Raw genomic sequence first — 17746 nt, 5'->3', positions numbered from 1 at the left:
ACCGATCGTGAGTTTTCATGCACTACAGTTCGACATGGTTAACTTGAACGAACTCGTCCAATTTTCCTCTTGGCCTAAGTGATTACTACTACGGATATTATCTGATCAACTAGTAGGAACAGCTTCCTTGCGCATTACAGAAGCTGGATTAAAGGCTCTCACTCGGTGGCAATTTCGCAAATGTTCAGGTTTGAATATCGCATTTGCCTACATTATGAAGTGGCATCACGCTCCATGTCTCAATGCAAATTGCGGCTGCTTGCGAGAGACGGCAGACGCATTCCATTCTCAAGTTTTGATACGAGTGCCGCAGTTTACCAGACAGCACTGCAACGTGTTTAGTGCGCTCTCAGTTGGTGACGGTTGGTAACAAATTTTGTAGGCATTGTAGATTGAAGTGTATTGATGCAAAAAAAGAAAATGGAACCCTTGAGAAGCATGCATTTTTTCTTGTTTGTGCGGCGTATCTCATGTGCTTGCTTAGCTCTGTTTCACCATGCATATGCACCATGTAATACTGATTGAGATTGAGAGATTGAATTAGCAATAAAAAACAAACATAAGTGAAAAGAATAGGACCATATAGGCAGGATAAAAGCACGGTTATTGAAGGCATGTACAGAAATTAAGAAATGACCAAAGGTTAGCGCAAGCAATAGACGTGGCAGAAGGCCAATGTCGCACAGTCTAGGAGCCTTGGGCTTCCTAGGTGTGCCTTGTGTAACACTGCTTGTCACTCGCACCTGTCAAACTTGCTTATAGAATGAATGGTGGAGCAGTGGCTATGGTGCTCGGCTGCTGACCCGAAGGTCGCGGGTTCAATCCCAGCAGCGGCGGTCGCATTTCGATGGAGGCGAAATGCTAGTGGCCCATGTACTGTGTGATGTCAGTGCACGTTAAAGAACACCAGATGGTTGAAACTTCCAGAGCCCTCCACTACAGCGTCTCTCATAATCATATCGTGGTTTTGGGACGTGAAACCCCAATAGTTATTATCACACTGTTTTGGAAACAGTTATTCGAAAAAATTTCCACTGCCTTACATCTTTGAGAAACCTTCAATAGGGACTTGAAAGTCCTTGAACACCCTTGAGTATGGGCTGTCAAAACCTGTACGAACCTTGTATCCTTTTCACCCTAGAGCTGAACTAATGAACACTCTTTGTAATTCTCATGTATGAGAATGTACTTTGATGTGCAAAAAGACAACCTTTATTTGTGCAGGTGCCCATGCTGCAAGTTCAGTCGTAACCTCGTGGAGTGGGTGGGATCCAACTTCATGGAGAAAGTAGGGGCTGAAGAGCTGTGTTTGAGTATGCTTTGCTGGTGCTCATTCTGTTTTAGCCATTTCAAAAGATGTAAGAAGTGGCAGTAGTGACCTGATATCACTTGGCCCTAGGCTGCTCTTCCGTATCTTAATAAGAACAGCTCTTGCAACACTGGCTCTGCCCAAACTAGGCACCAAGTTCAAGGTATAGTTTTCAGACCATCTGTTTTGGCTTCTCATGTGAGCCACTGTACACACATAGATGAGTCTTTGTTCCTGCTTGGAGGTAGACTCCACACTTCTCTCCTGGCAGTCTAGCTCTCTTCTCTTTCTGTTATGTATTAGTATTCTTTTATTTATGAGAAGAACCTGAACACGAGGCATCGCTGAAGCCGACTTTTCGACAAGTGGACCTGTCTTCTTTAAGGTTGCAACTGCTTTCCTTAGCGTGGTGTGGATATGCTTTTTACCCTCTCCTCCAACCCAAAAAATGAGGACGAAAGGGCAACTGCGAAAGTGGGGGTGGTTATGACGGAGAAAGAGGGGCCGGCAAGTCAAAAGGAAAGAGGAAAAAGGCAGTGAAAAAGAAAGGTGTGGGATGGGGTATTCATGTCCAAGGGTAGAAAGGAAAGTAACGGAATAGAATTACCTTATTAATGTCCTGCAATGTGTGCACAAACGCCTTTAGGGCCTCCTCGTTGGGACTGAAAGGCCTAGCCTGACAGCCGCATCGCGGGCTTGCTGGATGGCCCATTTCTGGTTGCCTAGGCTTGAGCTACGCAAGACAGCGTCCCATCTTCCTGAAGTAGCATCGGGGTTAGCATCGTTATACATAGTGGTGCACTCCCAGAGCACGTGTCTAAGAGTAGCCTTGGTGAGTTTGCAGTGGTTGCATATATCATAAGGGTAGATTTCTGGGTATATGACGTACAGTATGTGCGGATTTGGGTAAGACTCTGATTGTAATAGCCTTAAAGTAAGTGCTTGAGGCCTGCTTAGCTTTGGGCTAGGCGGTGGGAAGATGCAACGCGAGATGTAGAAGTGCTTGGTGATTTCATTATAGGTGGATGGCACGTCTCTGTTTTGCATGGCCTCGAATCGGCCAGTATCTTGCGCGATCAATCAGTGTGCACGCAGTACTGTGAACATATTCATCGTAGTTGACGGGGCAGCCAGGGATCTGCCCAATGTGAACGGGAACCAGCTGAGCGTACGATGACTAAATTCTGTTTTGGAGAATGCGTAAGGCCTGTGGGGCAATTCTGCGATTAGTGAAGGACCTGATTGCAGATCTAAAGTCAATAAAAATCACTTCCACATTGTCGGTGACTATAGTGAGCGAAATCGCAACCTGCTCGGCAACGAGCCGGTCCATGGTGTAAACCGAGGTACAGTTAGTCCATTCACCTTTGTGGTTAATAACAACTGCAATGAATTTGAGACCGCTTCGATACGAGGAGGCATCTATGAAACAGGCTTTGCTGTTGTGTCGGTAATCCCTGAGGATAGTGGCGTCCTGGGCCCTGCGTTTTGGGTAATTGTGTTCCAGATGAACATTTCTGGGCATTTGCATTGCCGTTATAAGCTCTCTCACACTTGGTGGAATTGCTACTTAGTCACTATAGTATGATTGTTCTGTGTAGCCAAGTTTCTTGAGGATACGTCTGCCCGTCTCAGTGGAGGATAGGCGTGTGATCTGAGAGTGCTCCTGTGCCTCTGCAATCAATCAATCAGTCAGTCAGTTTTTATTATGACACAATAGGGATTACGAAGCATAAAATATACTGGCAATTTCTTCTGGGGTGTTGTGGATACCAAGCTGCAGTAGCCGATCCGTACTGGTGCTGCAGGGAATGCCAATGGCACTTGTGACTGCTTTTCTAATGAGTGCATTGTGTTTGTCTCTTTTATTCCTATACCAGTTGTGCATAGCAGCAATGTACAAGAAATGGCAGAAGACGAAGGAGTTTTTTTTTTTTTTTTTCGTTGCAACTTTGGTGAGTGTTTGTTTACTTGCAAGAAAAGGACGAAGGAGTGTGCCAGATGGATGTGGTTGTCTTGCTTTACTCCATTGTGTTTGTTGGGAGCTCTTTTGAGCAGGTGTATGGCGTTGTTGGTTTTGCTAACCAGCTTCTTGACAGTTACATTATTGGTGCCATTTTTTCTCAATTGTCATACACAGACCGTCCCGTCGATAGCTCAGTTGGTAGAGCGGTGGACTGTAGAAGTTTGAACTACTATGTCATACACAGGACTAAATGCTTGACCTTGGGTATTTCTGCACCACAGCTGGTACGCAGGTTAATGCTCTGATGGGATTCCTGCCAATCACTGTGCTTTCAACCCCACCTGACAGTGCGGTAAAGGAACAGTTCAGACTTAGCAGGCGAGCGTCTGAGCCCGGTGGGAAGGAGGTAGGACTCAATGGTATTGGCTGCAAGTTGCAACGCCTGTTCTATGTCCCCCTCACGACTGCTGGTCGCCCAGATGGTGATGTCATCTGCGTATATGGTATGCTCAATGCAGTCTATTTTGTCCAGCTCCCTGGCCAGTCCATTCATAGCCATGTCTAACAGGGATATGGAAATGACTGAACCTTGGGGTGCCGCATGCACCTAGTTCTACCTCCTCGGAGGATAGGTCCCCTGCTTTCAGAATTGATAGGAAGCATTTCACATAGTTATAGAAGTTGGTGCCCAGGTTAAGGTTCGATATCGTTTCAAGTACGAATGAATGTGCAGTTTTGTCAATGGCTTTCTCCAAATCAAGGCAGGAGATGGCTTTCATACCGCAAGTGTTATTGTACAGGATTTGTAGCTTTATTACAATCGTGGTGCCTTGTGTTGAGAGCTTGGCTCTAATGCCGATCATACTGTGCGGAGTGTTACATGCTCCATGGCTTTGCCAAGGCGTGACGTTAGTGAGATAGAGTGTGGGTTGTCTGTACTAGGTGTTTAGCCGCGTTTCGGAAATAATGTGGTATGCGATGTCTTCCGTTCAACAGGCATATTACCATTATTCCAGTTGTCATGGATTGTATCAGTGAAGTACCTCATTGAGGGGTCATCAAAATGGCGCAGGAGTTTGTAATGCCGTCAGGACCTGGGGCAGATCTCCCAAGGTCCTGCAGTGCTGTTCTGATTTCTTCTGTGCTGAATTCAGACTCAAGCTTTGGGTTGAGAGAGCCTTTATAATCCGGGTGTGTCGCTACAGGTCCCGTAGGAAGATACCTGTGGATGAGGTTATCCACGATGGCTTCTTCTGAGGCATCCTTAATGGCCAAGTTTAGGATGCGTCTCAGGCGATGCCTCTAGTTGGACTTGCTACAGTTGCTGCCAAGGAGTTGGTTGAGGAGGTTCCAAAATTTGCCGTCACGCATCTGGTCATCTATGCAGTTGTAAACTTCATCCCATTACTGTTCGTTAAGGACGCTGCGGTGTTCCTGAATGTGTTTATTAATCTCGGATATCCTTTTACAAAGACTTCTATTCAGGCGCTGACTCATCCATCGAGCTACTTAGGATTGTGTAGCTTCAATGAGATGGGCTAGTCTGCTGTCTATTCTCACTGGGAGGTCTGTGATGATGGCCTTCGGCTAGCTGGAAGCATCTTTCTTCATTTGCTCTACCCATGCATCAAGCTCGGGGCAAATAGAAGAAGAGGAGTGGCCTCTGCGAAAAAGATCCCAGTCGGTCCAAGTAAATTCTTTTTCTTTTATGGAGTTTGGGTAAACTGGGAATCGTGTAATTAATAGGTAATGATCACTGCCTAAAGCCGTGGCCGAGATTGTCCACATCGGATCCACCACGTTTTTGATGAACGTTAAATCTTGAGTGCACAATGCGAACAGTGCAGCTTATTCTGCAACTAATGCAGCCACCAACGATAAGGCTGGAACCTTCATTGCAACATGTATAAATGTCGATGCGCCTTACCACTGATCAGATTACTCGATGGCCGACGACTGCCATCGTGAATTGCTGACAGCGTGAATTGCTTGCACCTTCACTTTTCATTTTCCGGGCACATGTTTGCCGAATTAATAGTTCCGTATTTCCCCCATCTTGCACCATTATAATCACGTAGCAGTATGATGGACATAATCACTTCTGGTGCTTTTAACTATAACTTCATTTTGAAGGCGTTTGCAAGTCTTACATCTTGGAAGAGGACAAGGTATTATGTTGGCAGTAGAATGAGGGTTTACTTCTACATGCACTAACATGTCCCTTAAGTTTCTATTACGGCGATACACAACCTTTGGTACTCTGGGAAACTCTTTCACTCATTGCTAGCTAATGTCGGATAATACTTGCGCAGGATATTGTTTACGTTTAGGAGTGCATTTGAGTATTTTGTTATATATGCTAGCGGGTGGTTGGGCTGTGTTTTAGGGGCTCTTATAGCAAGTGCTGATTTTCTATGTAGTTGACACACTTTGTTGTAGACCTTGTTTAGGGCGCTTTGCGGGTAATTTCTTTCAGCTAATGCTTCCTTTATATTGCTGTAGTGGTAAACATAGTCACCGTTGTCACCACAAATCTTTCTTATACGCTTTGCCTATCCTGCAAATATCCCTTGTTTGCAGTGTCGCGGGTGATGACTAGCGTAATCTTGGCTATCTTGGTTTTCTGCAGAGCGCCATCTTTTTCCTCTTTCAATGGATACATTGATGTCTAGGAAGTTAATTTCGCTAGAACAATGATGCATGGTAAATTGAGTACTAGGGTGAAACTTGTTAAAATGGTCAATGAATGTGTTTAGTGTGCTTATGCCATGTTCCCATATAATAAATATGTCATCTATATAATGTAAATAGGTGCAAGGTTTTGCCATAGATTGCAAAAGTTCTGTTTCTAACTGTTCTGGTTCTAAGAGCCTTGAAGAAGACAAGTCCGCATGCTGAAACATCGGCACCGGCAACATTTTGTGTTCACGAATTTTTCATCTCTTCAAGCATCCACCTTCCCCTGAACTTCTGCATATTTTATTTGTGTTTCAGAGACCAAAGTGTGTATGCTCACTTCCCGAGTGTGAAAGGGAAATGCACATTGGCATCAGTTAGAAATAGCATAAAAAGACGTGAAAAGTCAAAGGAAAATAAAAGTATGCAGAGGGAACAAGAGCTGTAAGGGTTCGCCATAAGACCTGTAAATAATTTAAAGTAGTACTGTGTATTCTTTGGGAGAGTGGTAAGCTGTCATCATACCTCTAGAACAGCCAAGAAAACAACGCAGCGCAGAATAGACCAGACGGACCAGCCATAAACTTAGTGCTGAACAATTGATCTGGTTGAGTGTTTTGTCACCCGCAAATCACCCGAAACGTCCGTGTTCTTCACCTTGACTTGGTCAGTGACCGCATCTACATCCTCAAATGTTTCCTTCCTATGCACACAAAACAATCTTAAAGAAAAAAAAGCTTTTGCAGAACAAGATCTCCTTTCTGTATTGCATACGACACCCGTCTTCGTGCAAGGGTCTTATTGTTTGCCTTTTCTACAGTGTGTGCTTTATGCTTATTTCCTGCTCATTCCTGCCTGCAAGGGTTATGAAAGCATGAACTTGACTTCAAGGGACGAGGCAAAAAAGAAACTACAATGGAAAGCACAGGCAAACACAACGGTTAAACATTATTAACCTTGCTGCAAGTAGACTTGGAAAGAAAGGACTGCAGCTGTTTTTTAGTTGACAAACATCATTATGATGGTATTTGTATTCTTCTGTAAATCTCAGCTTGGGGCAGCAGCAACACACAATTGGTGCCAGGGTGATTGTCTCTTCTTTGCTGTGCCATCATGCTGTCAGTTTCTGTAGTGTTTATAGCAAGTACTAAAGTACGATGAATGTTCTGTAAATATGTTGCTGCTACAGATGCTATGCTTCGAATTTGAGGCCTTGAAATGACCCTCCATTTGCAACTTTTACAGCAGAGCTGTGATGCTTGAGGTTTGTTGTGTGCCATAGATATAAAATTATCGACATCACGAACTGGCATGTGCTCTCTTTGTCCTCTTCTGCTTTGCTCCCAGAATATGTGTGCCGATTTGTCCGGCGTGGGATGCAACAACTCCGATGGGTGAGAGAACAAGTAGAGAGAAATTCTCGGCGAGGCGAGATTTGAACCCCCGTACCCACGATTCGAAGGCGAGCTTTATAACCACTCGGCTATCCAGGCACTCTAGCAGAGCATAGCATAGGCTTGTATAGTATAGTGTAGCAAAGGGATGAGAAAGGAATTGAGGCTGAGGAAGATGGAAAGGAGGAGGATAGAAAGCATAGCATAGAAAGAAAGACAAATGGAAACAAAGGGAAGAAACGTTGAAAGAGAATCAAAGAAAAAAAAGAATAATAAGTAGAGTGAGAAGGAGATAGAAAGAAAGAGGATGTGAGAACTAGAGAAAGAAATACATAAAAATAAACAGACAAAAAGGAAAAGGAGAGCAAGCATAGTGATGTACAATATAGTATGGCAAGGGGTGGGAAAGAGACAGGTGAAAGGGTAAAAGCCTAGCCAAGCCAGGACCAGCAGGTGCCCACCAGCTCTGCTGTAACCCAACCTTGCGCGACTTTGTGCAAGCTGCGATTTTTTTTTTTTTTTCATAGAAAGATTACCGTTTTTATGATGTATATGCTGGTCTTTCTTGGAGGGACATGATTTCAGTAATGTTTCTTTGTCACTGTATAATCATACAAGCACTAACGATCTTGTCATGCTTTCTTTAGTTCTTCAGGTGTCAAATGATATTCTCTTATGTATGAGTGCATTTACATTATTATGTCTCACGGTAAACGGAATGATTATTTTATTGAAGAGGTCGATGCTGGGACTATTCGTACATTGTTGAAAATAACGTCGACATCCAGCCTTGAAGGATGCATACACAAGAAGGAATTGCATGAACACGCACGCTGGGAACATAGAACAATGCTCAGCGAAGCACATAGACGTGCATATACGAAGCCGCCCAGGTTGTGTGCAATTACGTTCTCTTGTGTAAGTGTCCTTGAAGGCTGGGCGTTGTTCCTTCGAACAATTTTAGTTAAATTGTGTAAACTATGTTTATTGTAAAAAATAAAGCACTCTTCATAAGTGAAACATTATGTCTCTGTGATATAATTTTGCTTTCGCGCGGTGCAACTACTAATTTAAAATCTAATTTAATTTAATTAAAGTAACCAGTTGATCACTTAACACCAGCATTGTGTTTGTGTTCTCCATAATACATTGAGCAGGGCTGTAACTAAGGGGGTGTTGAGGGGTACCACCACTTGTTAAAGTTAGCCGTTCTACACACAAACACCCCCCCCCCCCCCCAAAAAAAAAAAATTCCTGGGTACGGTCGTGACATTGAGGGCCAATATTTGTGATTCTCGAATAGGCAGCGCAAAGGCAACGAACACGGACACAAAAAAAGACGCAAACACAGGCGCTGTACTGCAACTGGTGATTTATTGTCGAAAGACCCGGCTTATGTATGTGAACCCGCGCATGCGCCCTCACAGCAGTGGATACGATGATGACCGAGGAAACCGCACAAATCAAGGCACAACAAAAAATCAACAGAAAAAAACAACAAAAAACAAAAAAACAAAAAAACACGTGGTTCTGATAAAAAAAAAAAAAAATTGCCACACAGTATGTGGTTACATACAAAGATATCGGCGCGCTTTTTCAGAGAACGCAACCGAGGGGCAACTGATACACTTATCTTTCCATTTGTCAATTTCCATGGCCTCGATTACCTCTCTGGTTTCCTTCTTACGTTCCTTGCGCACAATCTCCGTACCTGTTAAAGTGGGAGCACAGCCACAATCCCTACAATGGAAGGCCAAATGCCCAGAATCTTTTGCTGCAAAGTGGCGGTTGTGTTCCGTTAGCCGTGTGTTTATGCACCTGCCCGTCTGACCAATGTACACCTTGTTACAGGTCAGAGGGATCTTGTAGATCACCTCTTCTGTGCATGCGACGTAGGGGTTGCGGTGCTTGATTTCACACGATTGCGTGTGCGTCTTAGCGTCATTGACCTTTTTGCACAGGCCCGACAATCGCACTGGTGCCGAGAACACAACGTCGACACCGGCTTTCCGGCCTATCTTTCGCAGATTGTGCGAAATGGTGTGCACATAAGGTATCACCACCGTACGCCGGTGGTTCCTGCTTGCGGCAGCACCTGTTTTCTTTTTTCGCAAGCCTTCTGCGACCGAAACCAAGAGGTTCGTCGGGTACCCAGAGCGCCTAAGGCGGCTCACCTGGTTAGTGAAGCTGGCATCACCTTTGTGCGGACAGGATTTCTGGAGGGCGCTAAGGAAGCATGATCTGGCAATTGCTCTCTTTACAAGTTTGGAGTGCGCGGATTGGTAAGGGAGGACGGGTTTGTTGCCCCTTGGTTCGTAAGCCCAACATGTGTGATCAGGCGAAACGTATACACCAAGGTCTAAAAACCTAATATAGCCGTCCGCACAAAGGTGATGCCAGCTTCACTAACCAGGTGAGCCGCCTTAGGCGCTCTGGGTACCCGACGAACCTCTTGGTTTCGGTCGCAGAAGGCTTGCGAAAAAAGAAAACAGGTGCTGCCGCAAGCAGGAACCACCGGCGTACGGTGGTGATACCTTATGTGCACACCATTTCGCACAATCTGCGAAAGATAGGCCGGAAAGCCGGTGTCGACGTTGTGTTCTCGGCACCAGTGCGATTGTCGGGCCTGTGCAAAAAGGTCAATGACGCTAAGACGCACACGCAATCGTGTGAAATCAAGCACCGCAACCCCTACGTCGCATGCACAGAAGAGGTGATCTACAAGATCCCTCTGACCTGTAACAAGGTGTACATTGGTCAGACGGGCAGGTGCATAAACACACGGCTAACGGAACACAACCGCCACTTTGCAGCAAAAGATTCTGGGCATTTGGCCTTCCATTGTAGGGATTGTGGCTGTGCTCCCACTTTAACAGGTACGGAGATTGTGCGCAAGGAACGTAAGAAGGAAACCAGAGAGGTAATCGAGGCCATGGAAATTGACAAATGGAAAGATAAGTGTATCAGTTGCCCCTCGGTTGCGTTCTCTGAAAAAGCGCGCCGATATCTTTGTATGTAACCACATACTGTGTGGCAATTTTTTTTTTTTTTTTATCAGAACCACGTGTTTTTTTGTTTTTTTTGTTTTTTTTTTGTTTTTTTGTTTTTTGTTGTTTTTTTCTGTTGATTTTTTTGTTGTGCCTTGATTTGTGCGGTTTCCTCGGTCATCATCGTATCCACTGCTGTGAGGGCGCATGCGCGGGTTCACATACATAAGCCGGGTCTTTCGACAATAAATCACCAGTTGCAGTACAGCGCCTGTGTTTGCGTCTTTTTTTGTGTCCGTGTTCGTTGCCTTTGCGCTGCCTATTCGAGAATCATGGCTCACCAACTAGCCCATCAGTACATTTTAAGCAATATTTGTGGTTTACAGTAAGTTATGCCTATTTTTGTAGCGTGGTAGCTCGTAATGTTTTTATTGTCATAATCTTTCACAAGCGCGTAAACGGATTTTTTAGTGAGTCGTATTTTTTTCTTTTTGCTTTTGCGGCGACAAGTGGATTAATGAAAAAGAAAAAGAGGTTCGAGATCGAATTTTTGAACTTCGCGCCGAAATGCCAACTGCCATTGAGCATGACGTCGCATATTTCAACGACATTTTCCCTCTTTTTCAACGGCCGGTTTCTGCAGATCAAAATATTTCGAGGCCTGAGCAAGGGTGAAAAAGTTAGACCAAGTTCTCTCTGTTCCACGCCTTGATTTCAGCCAAATGGCCAAGGAGCATTTTACACAGTAATAATTTTGTCCCCATGGAGAAAAAGTCCTCTTTTTTAGGAATTTATGGTTGGCCTCCGCTAACGAACCGATCAAAAGCGTTCAAAAATCCCGATTTCGGTTTCGGTTTCCTGTGCGTAGCGCCACCTGCTTCCTGCGGCAAGTGCATGGCGGCTTCCTGTTTACATTTTTGAACTCCGCATGCTTTCAACTTCCAAGCTTGACGCTGTTGTTCATGACATTGTGAAAAATATATGGATATATATGGGTGGTGATGATATTTAGCATCATCAGGAAAGTCAAGCATCGATATTTGGTCTACGACAATTTGCCTACTGGTCATCAAAGGTAAGCAAAACGCCACAGCATCCTGCACGGTCTTACGCGGCCCGCGTAGAAAGGCGAATATGTTTTGCTTTCACGGCTACCGCTGTCCTCGCATGTGGGAATGGCACGTGAGCTGCGCAAACACGGACCTGAGAGAACCAGACGACGCGTCGTCTTTACTGTTCTCGTTCGACGAATTTCCTCATTTCGCGATCGATTCATACGAACTAGCGCAGCTTCCTGTCGTTCGTTGTCTCTATGTTCACTTTTCGCTGGATTCTGATCGCATTCGTTCGTCCTCATCGTCAGTTGCACAGCGCATAGCATATTGCTCGGTTCGTGCAAGAAGAGCACAGCTTCTGGCTTAATGACCCGCCATCAGATGGGCCCGTGATAGCATAAACTGCCTAAACATGGCGTTGACATGTGTTCTGCACCGCAAGAAGCCATTGAGAATCGTGCCACTGCAGAGACCTCTCGGCGTCCCACCGGCTGCTGTCGCTACTGTACTGGCGTCAACCATTGCTGTATTCTTCTCGGTGCACCCATGACAGAGACCAACTTTTGTTTGCTCAGCACGAGTGCGCAGTTACGACCATGCGGACAGCAGCTGTAGCCGGCGATCTCGAGCGGACATGAACGCGGTGGTTTGAAAAACACAGACGTACATTTAATTTGCTTTATTTTTACCGGTGCATAAATTAGCACGTACGCGTGCACAACTAAAAACGCCGCGAAATAGGGTGGCCTTTACTCATTTATTCACAGTGACACCACAATGGAAACCAATCAGATTGTTTTCACGAATGAAATTGTCCGCCAAGCGAATATTTAGAGCCTTTAGACAACCTGTAATCACAAGGACCAGGCAAAAATGCATTTGTGCAGAACCGTCTATCTGTTCTATTATTTCTTTTATAAGTTATATAGAAAAATAGGGATTTTCTATGGTCTTGGAGATGTTAGCCTGGTTTATTGGCCTGGCACTGAAGGTACTGGGTGATTACCATGGTATATACATTGATCAACATATGCACAAATGTGCAGTTATGTATACAACCTATCATGATAGTCTAGTGGTCATGGTGCTCAACAGCGGACTCAGAGGTTGCAGGGTCGAATTGGCCGTGACGGCCACATTTTGATGAATAAAAAATGTGAGAGACCTGTGTACTTAGATTTAGGTGCACATTAAACAACACTATAATAATTGTTGGGGTTTTACGTCCCAAAACCACAATATGATTATAAGGGATGTCGTAATTAAGAGATCCAGAAATTTTGACCACCTGATGTTCTTTAACGTGCACCTAATCTAAGTACACAGGCCTCTAGCATTTCGCCTTCATTGAAATGTGGCCGCCGCAACCAGGATTCCATCCTGCGACCCTCAGGTCCGCAGTCGAACACCATAACCACTAGGCTGCCGTGGCAGGACGCACGTTAAAGAACACCAGATGATCAACATCTCCGGAGCCCTCATAATCACAGTCTGAGTCTTTATTTCAGACATGCATACAAAAAAATACATGACTGAGGAGGAGGGAAAGAAAGCCGCACAGTCGCGGCTTGACGTTCGCTTTCCCCTGTAAACATCAGTACTGCGGTATGCACGAAAACAGAAATAGCACAGGCTAATGTTATAGCAGAAAAAACACGGTGCACAATAAAATGCGTAATACTACAAATACATTATATCTCCAGATATATTCAAATAAAGTTGCGTACACAAAATATAATTAAGGTGGTGGGTAAATGCACACATTAACGGAATAAGTTTCGAAGAGAGTTAAAGGAATGTTCGCGTATCGAGGTGTGAGAAAATACAAACTTGTTAAGCAAAGAAGGCAGGGCTTGAAAGCCGTAGTTAGTACATGGGTGAGGCACAGACCAGTACTCGTGGTGCCTTGTAAGGTAGTAAAGAATGTTGGTGTGGAGGTTAGCGACTTCACATAAGAACAATATGCCGTGTTCAATCTGTGATTTGTAGAGCTGTAAAAGACGATGATGGTACTATTGAACTCAGTATGAGCTACATCACGCGAGCACATGGCCGAATGCTCTGCAAGGTTGTACAGTGGCGCCGATTATGGCATATGTTCGAGTTATCAGGAGAGAGTTTGGCTGTCCCGGCGAGCGCGCATCCCCTCCACTTGCTTTCATCCTCGCCCTTGTTTTGCCCTGAGGTGATATCAGCTTCGAAAATGATAACTTCGAGGGTGAAAGCAACCAAGGGTGGGGGCGATGCGTGCTCGCACGAGCAGCCAAACTCCCTCCCGATAACTCGAAAGTACGCTGTGATCGGCGCCGCTGTACAAGCTTGCAGAGCACTCGGCCGCGCAATAGTACATGTTGGTTAAAGGGGTACTGACACCTTTTCTCGAAGGCGAACTTACTCTGCTATACAAATCTCCTGTATGCATAGATGGCTCTGAGCAAGTGTGAAGCTCAGCAAATGCCGATAAGGTATTTTAATTTGATATTAAAATTCATTTTTCCATGGCGCACCTACTGACATCGACATTAGCTTGACATCAGGCTACAGTACAAATTCCGGTGACTTCACGCAGCAGTCTGGCTAGTTGTGATGACGTTAGGTACCAAAACTTCCAAGATGGCCACTTGTGCGTCACCAATGGAGCCATGGTGCGGAGCGACCGTGGAAACGTCACTATATATTGTGCAAGCATGTGACAAGAAGCTCATACTGTGTTGTGACGTCAGGGTACAGTACGAACTGAAACTAGCTTTTAAAAACATACTGTAATTACTTTTTCAGGGCGCACTCGCGCTTAGCACCACCTTTTCTAGGCTCTTGAGGGCTTGACCCTTCATTTGACACCAAAAAAACGACAACTGAAAATATTCGTGTCAGTACCCCTTTAAGTGCATGATATGATAGGTGGTAAACAGTGGTTCAGAGTGCATTCTGTAAGGCACGTCAGCAATCGCTCTAAGCGCATTTTTCTGCATTGAAATTAGTTTACTAATATTTGTTTTTGTTGAACTTCCCCATACCAATATGCAGTATTTTAACTGTGATTCAAACAGGGCTCGGTACAACGTAAGCTTTGCCTTTTTCTGGCAATAGATGCTGGAATTTTTTCAAAACGCCAACTACACGTGCAAGCTTACTTTGAAGATGTTCTTTGTGACTATCCCATAGCATGAATTCATTAAAGTAGACTCCAAGCATTCTGTGTTAGTAATTTCTATGGCATTCCCTCCTAAGGTAAGTGTGGCTCTGACAGAAATAGCTTGATTTTTTGCTCTGAAAAATGTTGCTTTAGTTTTATTGGAGTTAATAAGAAGGTAATTATTACATCCAGTCACAATTATCAATCGTTTCGCATCTACAGGTGTGACCTAAAGCCCCTGCATGCGCTTTCCGCCGGCTAGGTTATGTAGTGCCAACTCATCCTCCCCCTCTCCCTTTACATCGGTACCCCACCCAGCGGAAGCCGAAGTGCTGCCATTATGTTTCTGCTGCTTTTCTGGTTGGTACACCCACCCCATGCCCGCCCATGCCCTCGCAACGCAGAAACACCGAGCAAAAACTCACTAGGCGGCACGCAGTTCTGAGACGAACCACAAAACAACACTTGCGAAACTGAGAAGGAAATTGTATTTGCTTTCTCGCGTGTGCACATTCGCGTGCAGAAACAAGATGGAAGGAAAAAGCAGAAAGAAGTGGCTCAAGAACTTCCTTCCGGGAGCTCCGAAACCAGAAATGGGCGGCGGCAACGAAACAATGGATAGTGCTATTTAAAAAAACGGCAGCAAACGCGATGGAAGGTCTTTAGTGTGACCTAGTTGGTTTGGTATCGTGCTTTCACTCCAAGATGGTACATTTGAAATGCAAGACAGCAAAATTAAGCAATTGGGTATTGATTTATTTCTAGAAGCGATCGAAACAGTACCACACAAAAACCATTTAAAAGCAACATTCCATGGAAAGCAACTTCCCAACTTGCTTAAAAAAAAGATTTTAATGTGCTCACATGTTCGCAATCACGACAAGAAGCTTCAGAAAGAAATTCCACGCACTTCCGAAGGCGCAGTGTCATGCTCCTGGTGTGACATATCTGTAATTACTGCTGACGCATGTATAACAGCCAAATCCAAATTCTACTCCTGGATACCGGCTATTTAGATATTAATTGCAATGTAGCTTTGGAGTACTTGGTGACATTAATGCACTGACTGGAAATTGTTAAGAGTAGGCTCAACCATACAATCAGTAGCAAACAACTGCATTTTTCTCAGTTCTGCTGTGGACTTGCCTTTTTTAGAAAGAAAATGCCACATATGATCCATGCCATGTGCAGCATGAGGGTTCTTGCTTTCATGTGATCACACACTTGAATAGATGGGCATTCCTTACACAGCTGAACCCCTTTATAAGAAACACACACCTGGGAATAGTTATTTCTCATATAAGGTGTCTCTTATAAGCAGGGTACAATGTTCTCATTTTCTGATCAACCCCTATTTTGATGTTGGGCACGGTGGTGTCTTTTACAAAGGGGTTCAAGTGTAATCGCCAAAACTGATGATCATCATGTGCATCGTATTTGGGAACTCCAAATTAATTTTGACAATATGGCATCACATGGACCACATGGTTCGTCAACGTGCACCTAAATCGAAGTGCACGGGTGTTGTTGCAACCTCAAGCTTAGCAGCATGACACCTTATCTTCCAAGCTACCAAGGGGCATGACATAATTGAGTGACACTTGTTGGTGGGCTAGTCACTTTGTACTGCTTAAACAAACCACAATACAATCGTGATTTACATAATAAAAAAAAAGGAATCGGGAGGGGAACAAGCAATGAGAGCGCTTCTCTTTCTCTAGCTTGTTCTCCTCCGAACTCTTTCTTTTTTTAAGTGCTAAGTCACCATAGTATTACGATCTGTTTAGACAGTGATGATTGACTAACATGTAAACGCACACATAAACAGTAGAGGAATAAGCAATGATGATCGAGTAAAATGAGGAGACTGTTGATATGCAGGCTGCTAGAAAAATTGCTTTCACTGGTGGATCTGATGATGGTCCTCATTTCTGTGGCTGGCACATGAAGAGTAAGGTTGTGTACTGTTCTATCTACCACAGCTGAACAAGCTTGCACCAGAGCGCGTGCATGGTCATTTTTACATGAAAGTGTCTGTTCACCTTTCCAGCTTGCAGATATTGAACAGCTGATGGTGCGACAAGAATCCCAGTATCTTCCTTGCTGTACATTTTGAAACAATTCTTGAACATACAATTTCCGTCGTGAAGTGGTACATCCTTTGGTCATCCTACTGTGTTGCTCCTGAAATGCCAATAAAGATTACAATGTAGAAAATTTGCTTTGTTTTATTTTTATTTGAAGACATCATTCAAAGTGCATGTCCAGGCTCTAAAATTCATATTGACCGAGCATACTTACTGAACCAAGGTGCCCAAGACCAATTAAGAACTTACAATTTAAAGCCATAACCAGAATAAGCATTCTAAAAAACTTGGAGGATGCTTGAGTTATGCCTTCAAGAGAACGCGATAGCGTAATCGAGGCCCGTGCGCATTGCCTTCAACCGTGCCGCAAGGAAAGGATTGTCTGTGCGGGTAACATTGGCCGTTTCAAACTATGCTAGAATGCCTACTTTGCAAGTACAGTTGCGAAGTGCCCACTACGCCATAATTCTTCCTTTTGCAAATCAGCAAAGTACCCACTGTGTACATATGGAGGTGTGCGTAAGGTGCCACACACACCTGCACAACTGCACACTTTGTAATGGGTGGGAAGTTTTAGACCACCATTGCACCATTCTCATGTTTTGACACCAGGTGCGATTCTATGATTCTGTCACGCAATATTACATGCGTTAAGGAGACTCCAACTACTTGACATTTCTGTAGCATTTTTTACGAAGCAGTTTCAAGCACTGACGTGGCTCCGTGATAGGACACCTGCTTGCCGCACAGAAGGCCTGGGTTCGATCCTCATTTGGACCGAAGATTTTTTTATTATTTATTTAATTGCATCTATCTCGAATTTTCGCACACGGACAACGCTGATTTTTCGGTCACCACCAACGATGCTGACGCCAGAATTTCTGCAATACAAGCTCTTTAATACTATTGCGTTAAAACTATTTCCCAAGGCTGTGAAATAAAACCATGTTTTACGTCAACTTTGACAACAGCAGTATGCGTGGGCACATAGTGCATGTTGACTTTGGGCAGCAGCTTGTTATCCGGAGTTTTTAGCAAATTTTTAACATTAATTTTTATGCATGTGACCGTTCAGTGACAATGCCCATATGTAGTAGCATAATAGGGTTTCATTGGAGAACAATGGATGCCCCACA

General features: G+C 44.3%; 1 long non-coding RNA gene across 1 annotated transcript; it reads left to right on the top strand.

Annotated features, from left to right (window-relative positions):
• Positions 1-11383: 11383 nt before the first annotated feature.
• On the top strand, positions 11384-17264 carry LOC119384084 (uncharacterized). Its single transcript, XR_005181848.2, has 3 exons — positions 11384-11407; positions 14438-14618; positions 16574-17264. It is a non-coding gene; the product is annotated as an uncharacterized LOC119384084 (long non-coding RNA).
• The last annotated feature ends 482 nt before the right edge of the window (positions 17265-17746 follow it).

The sequence above is a fragment of the Rhipicephalus sanguineus genome, chromosome 2, assembly GCF_013339695.2.
Source record: "Rhipicephalus sanguineus isolate Rsan-2018 chromosome 2, BIME_Rsan_1.4, whole genome shotgun sequence".
NCBI classification, from domain to species: Eukaryota; Metazoa; Arthropoda; class Arachnida; order Ixodida; family Ixodidae; genus Rhipicephalus; species Rhipicephalus sanguineus.
Note: the sequence above shows the minus strand (reverse complement) of the source record. Positions and strands in the feature narration are given on the sequence as shown.